This window comes from Thamnophis sirtalis, unplaced genomic scaffold (assembly GCF_051295495.1).
Source record: "Thamnophis sirtalis isolate CommonGarterSnake01/CBP01778 unplaced genomic scaffold, rThaSir2_p1.2 scaffold_1, whole genome shotgun sequence".
NCBI lineage: Eukaryota > Metazoa > Chordata > Lepidosauria > Squamata > Natricidae > Thamnophis > Thamnophis sirtalis.
In genome coordinates this window covers 97,482,310-97,497,887 of record NW_028261381.1, presented here as the reverse complement: position 1 = coordinate 97,497,887, position 15,578 = coordinate 97,482,310, and the positions used below count along the sequence as shown (strand labels likewise).

The following is a 15,578-nucleotide window of genomic DNA, read 5'->3' as shown; positions in this document are numbered from 1 at the left end:
AGGGGATTATTCTGCTGACAGTTGTCTGGCATTTTCCTTTATTTCTTATACACATTCCTCTGGGTTGCAAGTAAATGCACAGAAATGGCTGCCATGGGAGTGGGGATGATTAGTCATAACACTTATTTACGGGAATACAAACTGGTGAAGTTGTTACCCAATTCCCCTCTGGTTATCCAGAACCTTTCCACTATTGCAGTTCAACTTTTTTCATTGTGCACATGGGCATAATTACCAACAAAACACCTGAAGATGCCTGGCATTATTTTTTCTAGGCATGCCTATGAGTAAGTCCCAGAATTATTCTTATAAATAAAGATCGTGCTGAAGTTGGCTTGCCCTTTGACTTCATTTAAATTAATAAATTATAAATAATGTAATTTCAATTTATAAGTATTTTAATTAAAATAAAAATACAGGAGGGTGGGGTAGCAGCTGAGCAGGTGAGAAGGAAGGTGTGCCTGTGGTCACATTACACATCCCAATTTAGTACATTAGCATCTAACATAGCATTTTAAACTTATTTTTTCTAGGTTAGTAGATGGGCAACACAATGAAAGAAATTGAAACAAATAAATAAGACAACATTTTATTCTAAGAGACAATAAGATCTAAAATATAAATAATATTTATAATTTTGGCTTCCTGCAACTTCTGCTTATACTAAATGCATCAGTCCTGGAGACTTAAATATTCAAACATTTGAATAGTTCCATGTAAAAATAAATACCACTAGTATCATGCCAAGGAAAAAGCAAAATGGGAGGAGCTTGGCACATTCACATGAGCAATGCATTTGAATGTCCTGTTTTTTCCCCCTAAAGTACAGTATAATCATCTCTTCAGGAGACTTATTTTCCCTGGCTTCCAGTTTCCCATTACATCACTATGAGATTCTTTCCTTTGGCTTTTTCAAATTTTCATGGGTAGCCAGGAAAGTTTTAGAATAACAAAAAACATGCACAACAGAAATCATAAAAGGCTGCAGAGGAACTTTCTGAAATTTTCAATAGTAAAATAAGTTTAAAAACACTAAGTGAATTTTAAACAAATTCTTAAAAATCCTAACGAGAACAATACTATCCAAAGGAGAACATCTCAGAGAAAATGAATGGCAGATCTCAACAGAATAGGCTTCATATATAAAAAATATGTTGAAAATAAATTGATTCAACTCACTTAGATATTTGTGGTAGTGATTAGAATCACAGTTCCTAAATAAAACAAAGTCTGAAAACTAAAGAGGCTACTCCTAAACAGGTATCAGTCAAACTCGAAGTTTCATTAATAAAGCAAAAGATGAAGTACCCAGGTCACAGAATGCTTAAGAATGATGATAGAAGAATGATGATATTTTGGGCTTGGACTTAAGAATGATGATATTTTGGTCTTGAACCTGGAACTGCACCAACTGCAGTTGGACATAAGCATTGTACACAAAATTGTCTGCTACAACGTCCTACCTATCAATTACTACTTCAGATTCAACCAATACACAGGCAAACAATTGATACAAACTTAAGGTAAACAGCTCCAAACTCGATTGCAGAAAATATGACTTCAGCAGCAGAGTGGTTAATGCCTGGAATGCTCTACCTATGTCTGTTGTTACATTCTCAAACCCCCCACAGCTTCAACCTTAAACTGTCTACCATAGACCTCACCCCATTCCTAAGAGGTCCGTAAAGGGGGGCGCATACGCACACCAGTCTGCCTACCATCCTTGTCCTACAGTCCCATTTACTTGTATTCATTTCCTTTCTTCATGTCCATGTTCATAGTTATACCTGCTATCCTGTACATGTTTGACAAACTAATAAAATAAACAAATAAAATCCCTGACTATTTTGTTCTAGACTATTAAGATCAATGAACGGGAGATTCATTTCCTGGTTTTCTGTCCTTTTCATTCAGAAACACAAGTTCTTGCAGTTGGAGCTTATGAGAGGCTGAGAATGAAAGGAAACATTATGGACAGTAAGGAAGAAATAAGAATTGTGAGATACAATTCATAGGGAAAAAAGCCAAAGCAGAAATAGCAAATAGGAGGCAAAAGATTGGAAAGGAATCAGTGTATTCTTTTTGGTTTGGAAGGCAGAAATAAGGGCTGAAAAATCTACTATAATCATAAAGATTAGGTAATAAAGGTGGAATCATGGGAAAATATACAGAACATCAGTATTCTAATTAAATTTACCCATCATCCTGAAAATATTTCTGTCTCCTATAGCTTGCAGTAATTTGCATCTTTTCATGTTTAATTTTGTTTAAATTCTATAATTTTAACTGTAACACTTGATGGGGCAGATCTTAATTTTCATGAGCTGTCACATCCATCCCCATATCGCACCAAAAGGGCAGACAATGTGGTATAGATAGATAGACAATGTGGAAGATGCAGAGATGGAAAGTTGCAGCAGGAAGTAGAAATTAACCAAAAAAAAAAAACCACCCCAAGTATGAATGGAAATGATCTACTCTTTGTTAATAATTGTTAGGAAAACAAAGACAATTACACAGTTTAGTTCATAATGCCCATTTATAAATTTAGGAAGTTCCCACCTTCAGTTAATCTCTTAGCTACTTTTAAGTCAAAAACAAAACAGTTCAGGCACTTGTTTGGAGATTTTTGAAGTGATGGCGATAACAAAGGGAAAGGACTTATTCTTTCTGTTAAAAGCTTTTTGGGATCATCCTTTTTATTTAATTGATAGCCAACAGAGACAAACACCGCAAAGCATTTCATTAACTTAATTACTGAAGATGAACTTGGCTGTTAAACTTAATGGCCACTAAAAGATACTTAATCCCACTTGATGGCCAGTAAAAGATATGTAGAATTAGCGATGATTTGCAGGGAGTTTTTTCTACTTAATGAGTAGTGTAGTATGAGGGAATGGTCAGAGAAGTCTTGAGGCTGACCTATACATGTTACCACTCTTGCAATTAGCAAAGGCCTGCATTATTCTAAGAAAAAAAAAACAAGTCATGGGAAGCATGATGTCGATTAGGACCAAGGTGGTAGAGAGGTTTCAGCCTTTTGTCCCCCATTGAAACTCTGGTCCAGATAATATTTATAGAATTATATACACTTGCTTGCTCTTGACTAAATTTTTGCCCTATAGGGAGTTTTCCTTCCAATTCAAATAGTAATATATTCTAATTCATGATCCTTACTTTGTTTGATTTTTGTTTGTCTTGCCTTGATGTATTCTGAACCTATTTTGAGGAAAGAAGGCACTCCATGGAAATTAATGGTGCTGATCTCTGTGGTATTAAATTCAACTCTCATCCTTTCTCACTTAATCCACCAAAGAACTTTGAAACCAAACTGTGAATTAGTTATCTTGTTTCAGACGGCTGGAGTTAGATAACTTGAAGATAATGGCAATGTTTTTCCTTGTCTCCCACAAATATTATATAGAATTCAGGACAAAATATACCGTATTTTTTGGAGTATAAGATGCACCAAGATTTCGAAGAGGCAAATAAAAAAAAATGCACTCTGCAGACCTCACGAAAAGGGCCCGTTTTTTTTTTTTTAAAGGGCATGAATAGCCTTTAGGAGGCTTGTAGAGTGCTCCTGGGAAATGGGGGAGGGGCAAAAATGAGCAGAAAATGGGCTGTTTTTCACAAAAGCAGGCCCATTTTTTTGTCAAAAAAAGGGCATGCATAGCCTTTAGGAGGCTCCTGTGGGCTGGGGGGGGGGCAAAAAATGCCCCATTTTTCACTCATTTCTGCCTTTGCCAGCACCCAGGAGCACTCTAAAAGCCTCTTAAAGACTACGCACTGCTATTTTGGTGAAGGGGTGGGGTTTCAGGAGGTAAAAAATGCTGTATTCAGTGTATAAGACACACTCAGATTTTCAGCCTCTTTTCTGAGGGAAAAAGGTGTGTCTTATACTCCGAAAAATACAGTAATACTTTTTAAAATAGAATTCCAATATTTTAAAATGGAAAAGTGCAGATGCAATATGCTCTTTATGGCTTTCTTTTGTTGGGTGAGAACCCAGCTGACCTTAAAAATTAGTGCAGGCACCGCACCAGAGAAACCTATTTTCCTATCTTAAGTGCAGTACGTTGCATTGTTCTGAAGATCAAGTTATATTGGGAATATACCAGAGAACAAAAAGCATATATAAAATTAAATTTCTGAGAAAAATTAATTCAGCCCTTCCCAGCCAGGTGATGGGAAGAGAGTAACTATGAGATGGACCTTGGAGTCCTAGTGAACGATCACTTAAAAATCAGCCAACGGTATATGGCAGCAGCCAAAAAAGCTAATATAATCCTTGGTTGTATAAACAGAGCCATATAATCAAAACCACATGAAGTGTTAGTACCGGTTTATAAATCCTTAGTAAGGCCACACTTGGAATACTGCATCCAGTTTTGGTCACATTCGAAAAAAGATATTGAGACTTTGGAAAAAGTGCAAAGAAGAGCAACTAAGATGATTAAGAGCCTGGAGACAAAAACATGTGAAAAACTGTTGCAGGAATAGGGTATGATCATTCTAGACAAAAGAAGGACTAGGAGTGACATGATAGCAGAATTCCAGTATTTGAAGGGCTGCCACAAAGAAGAAGGTGTCAACTTATTTTCCAAAGCATCAGAAGGTAAGACAAGAAACAATGAATGGAAACTAATCAAAGAGAGAAGCAAACTAAAGCTAAGGAGAAAATTCTTAACAGTGAGGACAATTAAACAGCGGAACAGCTTGACTTTTGAAGTTGTGGGTGCTTCAGCACTGCACTGTTTTTAAGAAAAGACTGGACAGCTACCTATCTGAAAGGGTATAGGATCTCCTGCTTGAGCAGGGGGTTGGACTAGAAGACCTCCAAGGTACCTTCAAGTTCTGATTAGTAATCTTTATTCACTTGTTCTCATGTGAATGGCCAGGGAAGCACCATCCTAAACAAAAGGATCCTTAAAAGCCACAGGTTTGATCCAAAGGAAATTCAGAAATTAATAGGAGTTAAGTGAACCTCTTAATAAGCAAAGGAAAAATTGATTGCTTAATGAGCTGCTGAAAGCAACATTTCTCAACTTAAATTGCTTTTCTCTTGCTGCTGCAACAGCAGAAAACAGCTCCCCTGCCTATTGTGTAAAGCTGTTGGCAGGCTTACCAAATGTAAGATGGATTCAGCAGTACAATAGAGCATTTATATATCAAAAGACTGGAAACAAGTTGTCAAGGTAAAACCTACCATAAACAGAACTGTTAATTTGATTGTTGGCATGGCTTTCTGTTGCCTTGTCAGTATCTTCCAAGTAATTTTGTTTGAGTTGGCAATATTAACATGATTATTGTTATTATCATCATCATCATCATCATTATTATTGCACCTGCTGTTTACATTCGTCTTATCAGAGTTGAGCTTAGACCCACTTTTGGCGTGCTAGATTATTTGAAAGTCAAAAAAGCAAAGAAAAGGATGCATATCTAAAACTATACTCATTCTGTCGCTGTTGTTTTTCCTTTTAAATGCTGATAGGAATGTTTTTACATCAGTAGCAAAATTTCATAGCTTTTGGAAGATGAGGGCCCTGTGAGATCATAGTATTTGATATACTTTTCCATCCAGCCAAAAATGAACAGTTTAGGACAGAACAAATACAATATTCAAAACCTCCAAAGAGGGGTTGTATAAACAAGTGTAAGCAAATTTTGTTTACAATCTCTTTTGCTGTATTACAGTTTTGAAGAATCATTAGGAAGGACCATGATGAAAGTGATGACAATGTAAGTTAATTGTGGCATTCTAAACCACCTCCCCAATTCTCCAGGAACAAAAAAGCATTTGCCTTAAATAGTTGTATCTACAAATCTTTAACAATGAGTATTGTCACCGAAAAATGAAGCAGAACATGAGAAAATAAAGGAGTTTTACTTTCAGATCAGAACGCACAAATGGGTCTATCCCAACGTTTGAATTCAGATCTTAAGAATACAATCAAATATGCACTGAATTAGGAGTAAGTTAGGTTAAAACTGACTTCTATTTTGCACTTGTTGGTCTCCCTTATGACTCAGGATAAGATTAATTATTAAGTTCCCACTATTAATGGACCATAGGGACATGGAATCACATTGTTTATTTTTCAATATGCCAGTTTGCTTCTTGATTGCTGATGTACAACAGTTTAATGGGCTTTCATGAGTTCATATGGTTAGAATAAATAACAAACACATTTCCACTTAAAACTTACATTTACTTACATACTTTCAAAACATCAACCTTCTCGATGTTCTCATCTTACACATTATCTCGGAATGAAAATGCATCAAGAAATGATTAAAGAAGAAATAAGAACCAACCCTTCATCCTTATTTCTTTAAATTATATAAATAGGCAACCAAAATGGCAATTGCACAACCACAGCCTGAAGAAGAAGCTTCCAGGGCTAAAGTTGTTACTACCAAAAGCACCTGTGAGTTTAAATACCAAAATTCAGGTATCACTAGTTGTGTAGGTTCAAACCCTACCTATATCATTAACAAAACAAATCCAGGAGGTAAATTCACCAGAGGTAAATTTATGGATCATACCAAAGATTCCTTTGTTATATGAAAGATAACAAACATGTCTGAGTGCAAAAAAGGAAACAGCAACAATTACAGATTCAAAGCCATTGCCATAGGAAATCCAAAAAATGCCTCACCCTGATCTGTCTTGGAACACAATTGCCATACACAGAATAAATATGCTTTAAAAAGAAGTGCTCTTCGTTTCAACTATCCATTCTTGCTTTAGATACAGCTACAAATAAAGAGAAGGTCCATAATAGCATCCTTTCCATAAAATTCATTTGACAGGAGGTCAGTGTCTGAAGCAGCTCTGTCATTGCATTGATGACAACATTCCATACATCCAGAATGTATAATGTATAATTATAACAAAACCCACCACATTTTCAGTATAATAATTATAATCAACCTAAACATCAGAAGAAAATACACTCCTAGCAGAGAGACAAAAAAAAAAGTAAAACTTTCAGAGATTGCGCAATAGGCACACACCAAATCAAAGGAGTCTCAGAACCTAAATTTCTCCCCAAATTCTGTTCCTCTGATATTTTATATTTTGCATTGTAATTCTGCTGAATAGCAGTCATTATTAACATAGTTAAAAACTTATCATTGCAAAGAAAACTTTAAGAGGCAGAGAAAGTATTAAAATACCAATTAGACAGTACTACATCTGTCCGCCTGCTTTTATTAATGAAATTTTGTGCAATTGTACCACAATGATATGTAATAATAATGATATATTTGGTCAAAACCATTCAGACAAATTTGGAGATAATTATGTTGGGTGTACCGGCTTTTCCAACCACAACATCTTGGCTGATTTTTTTCCATAACACGAAAGAGTAATATTCTAGTGTTATAAATTAGTTACTCCCTCAAAGGCAACGAAATGAAAGCCTAACATAAAAGAATGCTTGGATTAAACTGATGAAAATTTGCTAAAAACATAAGCAAAAATAAAGCAAGTTGATAATTGACCATATAAGTATACAACTTGAGTTATCTCCTGGGGAACAAATCTCACAGGCAATCCCCTTGGTTTCTTTGTTGGATTACTGAGAAACCAACCTATCTATCAACTATCCTATCATGAGTAATAATGTTTTCCAGGTAGTATCTGAAATAATTTCTCATTAAAATGTTAAACAGCCCAAACACTAGACCTGGAGACAGTATTATATTTCTCTTGTACTATAGCTAGAACAGAATTTGGGAATGTCTTCTAGCTTATAATAGAAGAGTGATTTAGAACCTAATTCTCTCTTCTCTCTCTCTCTCTCCCTCCTTCCTTCCCCCCCCCCCCCATCTAGCCAATTTAGATACTCCCCATCTCTGGGCATTTTACAGATAATAGCTTTATTTCCACCTTACTATAAACTTTATTTTTACTTTACAATGTTAATCCAAATTTGATTATATATATATATATATATATATATATATATATATATATATATATATATATATATATATATATATATATATATATATATATATATATATATATATATATATATATATATATATATAACATTGCTATTATCATTGTCTCATCTCTTATAAATAGTTTTCAATTTAAATGTTTCTTTCTGGTTAACAAGGATTTTGCCTATGCATTTTTTCATGTTATCAGTAGCTTTCATGCACTTATTGTCCTAAATCAGTGTTAGTCAACCTGGTCCCTACCGTTCACTAGTGGGTGTTCCAGCTTTCATGGTGGGCGGTAGGGGTTTGCTGTAACTCTGCTTTATAAATTTTATAAAGTAAAGTTACTTCCCTACTTTTTAAATCACCATTACTGTGGAACCGGTGGGCGGTTAGAAAGTTTTACTACTAACAGAGATACAAAAGTGGGCGGTAGGTAATAAAAAGGTTGACTACCCCTGTCCTAAATAGAAAGCTCTAATTGTAAGTCTGTTATGATAAGCTTCTGCTATTACATTGAGACACATACATTATCATTGATAATGTAACTGTGAAAGTTCTTAGTTGTAACTTTGTTGTAGCTAGGGCAGTGATGGCAAACCTTTTCAGCATCGAGTGCCCAAACCAGAACGCGTGTGCATGTGTGCCGGAGCACCAGAAACCCGAAGACCACCTGGAAGTGCACATGAGCATGCTGGCCAGTGGGTCTTCCGGATTCCAGCATGTGCTGTCACGTGCATGCCTGTTTTTTGGCCATTTTGGGGGCCAAAAACAGTCAAAAAAATAGCTTTAAAACATCCCAGAAAACGGCTGAAAAATGGCCTGAAAAACCGCCTGATTATTGGTTGTTTTTTGGGCCATTTTCAGGCTCTTTCCTGGCAGTCCAGTGCCCATGAAGACCAGCTGGTGACAAAGCACATGCCCACATAGAGGGCTCTGTGCCATAGATTCACCATCATGGAGCTAGAGACTACACATAAATTAGGTTGCAGTGCTCCTGTGCTCATATTAAACACACATTTTTAGGCTATATATCTAGTGGTGTCATTTCCTTAGTAGAATGCATTCATCAAAGGAACACATTTTTCCTTTGTTCTTCAACCCCATGCTCTCTAGAGCAGATTTGGATACTGTGCAGAACCAACAAGAAGCCTTGTTGCATATGAGTTTGGAGCTTGGTACTTGCATAATTTTGCAGGCAACTCTTAAATAGTTCCTAAATAGCACATTGAATGCTATGAGTGAAAATGGCTCTGTCTTTATGATATTATAGAATATTCATATAGAGAACCCAATTTGTCCATTCATTTGCTAACTTTATTTCTAATATGTAATTTTCTATCTAGTAAGACTAATAAACAAATATGTAACCTAAGTGTTCTATATTTTGTATCATGTTGGGATTTAGTTATGGGATTATTTACTTACTGTACTTAGAGTAATATACCACAATATTATTTCAATTATATTCATGCAAATTATGCCACGTTTTCCTAGGTTTCTTTTATAGCTATTAATTGTTACCAAATTTTACTTCATCGGGGCTTCCACTATTTTTACGAAATACTTAATAATATAGTTATGCTTCCTCTTCTTTCTTCAAACTAGAGTATGCATCACTATTATGACAGATCAAGAGCTGTAACTGAACTATTGTTTAGGTTTCATGTCAAATCAGACAAACATAGGGTAAGACAACAGATGTCTTGTTTAACTGCTTTAATAAAACAATGTCTGAGAAATACCTAGGAAAATCACGAATTTCAGAAAACAAATTGCTATATGTTGAATCAGACCATCAACACATGTAGTGTGCACTGTGGTCTACATCAGACAGATATTTTTCCACATGTGCCAAACATCAGTACAATCAAGAGTTCAATTTAGGAATTAATAAATAGCCACAATAATTTGTGGATCACAAAATCACACGTTTTTTTGATGTTCCCATAAAATCGTGTGAGATTTCAGTGTTCTCCCATGAAATCTCCTGAGATTATAACAGCTTCCTATAACATTTCAGTAGTAAAATGACCAAACCCCATGAGATTCAATGAAATGGGAAGACACCTGCCATGTTTTAATTTATTAATCAGTTTCATTTTACAGTCCCTAGTTGTGTATCAGTAGCTCTTCAAGAAATACCCATCTTTTCTGCTGAAAATGCCTCTGGTACAGATTGAACCAGATATTCTTTTTTTTGCATAACTAGAGTCTACTGCTATATAAAAGGCTATTCCTATATACAATATTTTTACAATTTAATTTTAAAAAACTAACACCTTTTAACTTAAATTTGTTTATAGATAGATAGGGCAATTGCATATTCTATTCATTAGATGTGCTGCATTAACTTTCCATAAGATTTCTAATTTAATAGAACACTCTAAGACTGAAATGTGGTCCCACGTATCCAATTCAGATTGAAAGTTTGTTAAATTACATATCTTTTTTCCTATATATGAAGCTACTTCTGTCACCGGTAGGGATTCCATCCCTACCCATGAAAGAGGCATGCCTATGATATATCTCATCATTGTAGCTTTGCATCTTCAAATGCTGCGATCCTCTTGACCCAAAAATATAAACCTCCTCTACTCATACAGAATAGTGACTGTCGTCATTTCATGCATAAAATCAAAAGACAGAGGTTTGCATAAAGAGTGGGATACATTGACATTAAGCTAGACTGGAAGTTTGGAAGTGGGAAAAAAATCTCCAATCTATATTTATACTGTATTGTAACTAAATTGTTTTATATTCCAGGATAATAGAATTCAATACAAACTTGATAAAGTAAGGAGTTTTAAGAAATGTCTTGTATTCATATAGGCAAGTGCTTTCATTTTAAAAGAATTTTGGTTGGTAGTCAAGCTATTATTAGCATAGTTAACATCTGTTGGTGTATGATGTCAACTTCTATATCTAATTTAATGTTGTTTACTTTGTGCCTTTAAATGCTGACTACACAAATTGACTACTTAGAGAAAGCTATGCTTGTTGGGAAGTAGAGATATAGTTCATCTTAAAATAATTATGTGTTCTATGATCCAGGGCCCTATGTGAATTCCCTGTATTTAGACATAGAAGTCAATTCTTTGTGAAAAGAAAGTTCAGGTGGAGTTCACCCTCAATTACAAAGAATAAGAAAACTAATTTTACCAAATTTTTGTGCATTGGTAAGACTATCAATATACACAGATATCATTGGTTAAGACTCAACACTACAAATCAGTTTAATCACATTGGTTTTCATAATAATTAAGAAGGTTGTTTTTCAGAGCAATGCTAGAAATGATTATTCAGAAGAAAAATCTGAAATAGGACTTAATTCTGTAATAGGACTTCTGTAATAGTTTTTTCATCTATCCTAAGTTATTTTCATCTACCGTGCTCAGTTAATTGAAATAAATTCTAATAGGTTAATAGATAAAAGTTTACATCTGTGTATGGAAAATTCAACTTCTAATTCACTTAGAAAGTCCCAAATTGAAGTTCTTTCAAGGAATTTGTATACCAACATACCTTAGATTCCCTCTGGATCTCATTGAAGGAATGATGAATTAATGCAAGAAGAACAATTACTCTGTCTGTCTGTCTGTCTGTCTTAATGGCCTTTTTGCAGATTTGTATAATCCCTTGGATTAAGTAAATTGCAAAAGTAGGAAACCTCACTACATGTCTTCAATTGCAATATTTTACAAACAACTAATGGCATAGAAATGGCTTTCTCATGTCACAATCCTATGCTGCCACTTTCTGTATATAAAAATAGCAACATATGCAAGGAAATTAGGTAGACAATCTGATCAGCTCCCTATATCCAGTTTTTATAACCATGATGTAGAACACAAGGAAAGCTCTCTATCCCAGTAGTTCTAATATGCTTTAACATTTCTCCATATCTTATTAGAAAAATATAGTTTTCTTAATCATATACTTTTGATCATATATAAGGAAAATTATATTCCAAAGGAATGTGTGTGTGTGGCATGTCTAGATGATGTGAACTCGTGTTTGTAAACAATTTTATATTTCTACCTCACTGTAATATCACACATCCTTTGCAATGACAATAACATAGTAGAATATTTTAATATTGAACACTACTTTGGGCAATACATAAAATATAATGGACGGCACATCTGTTATATGCAATTGTATTGAGTACTTGTAGGCATTTCTTAACGTAAAATGTTCACCTTTTTGCCCCTATAATTCACAGAAAAAATATAAAAAGGGAACTGTAGAAAGGATAGAAAGAAGAAAGAACAACTTATATATACATTATATTTAAAATATTTAAAAAGCAAATACTAATTTATTGCAGTGTTTTTCTTTTAGTTTGTCTCAGAAATTAATCTCATTGTAGTGAGTGAACTAACTTTCAACTAAGCGCACATAGGATCTGGGCCAAAGTCGACAGGGGCGAAAATACAATAAGCATTTTTAGCACAAAATAAAAATAATTGGTAGCTGACTCTGTTTTCCTTTCTTATCATAATAATGTTGAAAAAAACTATTCAGAAAAGGAATATATTGCCTTCAGTTTGATATTTTTGCCAAATACATTTATCTATCCTGAATTTATGTAGCATTAAAAGCCACATTCCCTTTGCTATCTCTTTGATAAAAAATATTTCTTAACTATCAATAAAAATTATCAGCCTCATAATTCTGGTTAATATTAAACTTCAAATGAAAATGTTAAACATTGCCTATTATCCTGCATATCCAGGTTGTTCATGCAGACACAGAACAACATAACTCAAAAATAACTCAAGAAGAAAAGTAAAAACTAAAATTGCACTTATACAAATAGACATTAGACAATCACCTAAAATGACTAGGAATTTAAGTGCACAGTTTGTTCCTAAAATACTACAACATACCATCATGTTAAATTAAACCATCTCTAATGTCTTGGAGTTACTCGGTCAAAAAGAGCAGTGAAAGCCATTGGAAAAGGGCACATTTTACAGTATACCAAAATTAAATCCTAGTCCCTATTTTGCTGTTATTCCCTTCTGCTAAAGTTCCTAAACTTGGGGTATATAAAGCTGTAGAAATAATTAAGAGCATGGAACTGATGGGAAAGCAGCCAGAGGTATATTTTCTGGAGATTGGGCAAGATGATCAGGAATTTTTTCTTTGACTGAGATCAGACCAGAATAGGAAACATTTTGGTACAATTTCATGATACACAGATATTAGTAATTCCAGGGTTGGCAATGCTAGCCGTAAACTACTTTGCCAAAGATTTCATTGGAGAAGCAAACATACCATTTGGTGCTGATCCAAAGTTATGTAAGTTCCTTATTTTACTAAAACTAGCATCTCATATGTTTAAGAAAACTCAGAGCAATGTTGTACTCAACAGAGCTGACTTCTGGATTGCCCATAGTTAAAAAATATACCATCAAGGAACATCCAAGAATTCAGTCTATCCCAAAGTTAGTACCTGCAAATAAGAACTGTCATACCCCCCACCCCCTTCTTTGATTGTTTTACTTCAGGTTAGTGACTGTATCAGTGCTGAGCATACTAAAGTCAAGATGAAGAAATTGAAGTATTATTAACATTTTTACTTCAAAAGTGCTCTGCTTTTCTACTGGCGGAGCAAATTGCTGCAGCCTGCACCTATCTATGACACTTTAAATTCACTGATTTCACTGAACTTCAAGCTGCCAAAAGAGTAGGATGGCAGCCAAACTCTTTAACAAGCTCAACAGCTTTTGATCAAAGAATTCCACCTGCATTTTCAGAGTACAGAGTTTAGCATCATGGCCAAATGTTGCAGGTAGGTAAGCATTTTTTTAAATTCCAGTCCTAGTGGTTTTTTAAGAAAGAAAAAAAAAAAACTGAAGGAGAGACCAAGTTAAAAAGCCCTTACCTCATTTAGCTGCTGATTCTGTTGAGGAAATCCTTTAGTTAGAGCAAAAAGTAAAAAGAGTGGCCAAGGTATGTCAGCTATTAAGTAAACATAGGTGGCAGGCTATCACTTCACTCGCAGCAGTGAAGATAAATGGATGTGTTATTAATTTTAAAGCATCTTTTAGAATGCTTACCTGTCCAATTGTGGAATACCTTAGGTCACTTCCTGTTATTCTGATTGGATCTTCTAAAATTAAACTTTAAAAAAAAACAGGGCTTGCAAATATTTGCATACAGCCAGCCAACTCACACCTTCACGCACAAACAAAACAAGTCTAACCAGGTTACATTTGTGTCCTGAGAACAAAAGAGAGTCTTTTTAATAGATGAGACATTGGTTTCCCTCTGAGAGTGTGTGTTGTTTGTGCGTGCCTGCGCGCGCGCGCCTGTGCTTTTCTTTAAAAGACTAATCTATCCCCACTCCCACCACCCTCACAAGACAGGTTATTTCAGGGAATTAATGCATGCAATTAGAAGAAAGGAAATTATGCTCCAAAAACGTATTTGTAAGCTTGGATCATTTGAAATCAACAGGACGAGAAAAAAAGTTCAACCACAAAGCAAATTGTATGCAACAGATTTTCACTGGCAGCAAGTTCAAGCAAATGTTCCTGCCCAGTATTCATTTACCCACAGTAAGTCAGTGTAAGACTGTCTGTGTCTAAAACTATCCTTTCCACATATTATTCCTGCACACGCACACAAAACAATACAAAAACTTGGCACAAACTGAAAGCAGCATACCTGCCAAAGGTGTGACTATAGATGTGGCAATCTGTATCAAAGGGGACAACAAGAAGGTATTTGCTTCATTCAGTTCAATATTGAGGTTGCCATTCATATTCTAGGAATAAATAAGTGCTATTTATTCAGAATAATTTTGAGCCAATTTGTGTAGATGGGATGACAAGACCCTTAAGGTTTGTTGAAGTATGGCCATAACATACAGTCCAGAAGGAACTGCACATGAATTATGCCTTTCTACCAAGTTTACCACCCCAACTGCTTTAAGCAGCATAAAGAAGAACAAATACATGATGATGACTGTTGCTTTACTAAACACAGGTGAAAGAAAATCTTATTTCTCTGTATCTAACACCATCCTGGACCAAAAGCAAGAACATAACAATGATGTCACATGAACAGCTGGAACAGCAATGTATATAAATCACCAATCTGATTTATTTTTCTTTTAGGGCAGCCCTTTAAAAAGTTTATTTGATTAATTTGGTTGGACTGGCATGTTAAAACCAAATTGTTCCAAATGCTTCGACATGGAAGCTTTTCCAATCCATTAATAATAAGTCAAAAATAAAGAAAAAGAATGTGCCTTTAACATAAATTTATTAATTAAAAAATCATTCTTTCTTTTCTGTTTCAAAATGGAGTCACAATGAACTTCCATTAACCCCACCCATGTTTCCTCTGTCAGAACTCTGTCAGATTCTATAGCAAATGGTGTGGAAAGAAGCTGAATGGATTGTTCAAGGATCTGAAACTCCTTTAGTTTGTGTAACAAACTGTTCCTGTAATTTATAAATGCTAATTAAAAAATATCTTTCAGTTTAACTTCATTAATGAAATTCAGAGGTGGGACATGGACCAAGCAACTAAATGTCAGCAGAACAATTCTCACTGCTCACCAGACAACAGTAGGTGGTGCAGAAGCTGGTGAGCAGATTTTT

At 34.8% G+C, this 15,578-nt stretch overlaps 1 protein-coding gene across 2 annotated transcripts in view; it reads right to left on the bottom strand.

The window, feature by feature from the left end:
• Positions 1 to 14,013, bottom strand: part of EHF (ETS homologous factor) — a 42,879-nt gene extending 28,866 nt beyond the window's left edge. For both annotated transcript variants that reach the window (XM_087719665.1, XM_087719673.1), the window contains exon 1: positions 13,853 to 14,013. The gene's annotated coding sequence lies outside the window, so the exon portion shown is untranslated. The remainder of the gene's footprint in view (positions 1 to 13,852) is intronic.
• Positions 14,014 to 15,578: the final 1,565 nt, after the last annotated feature.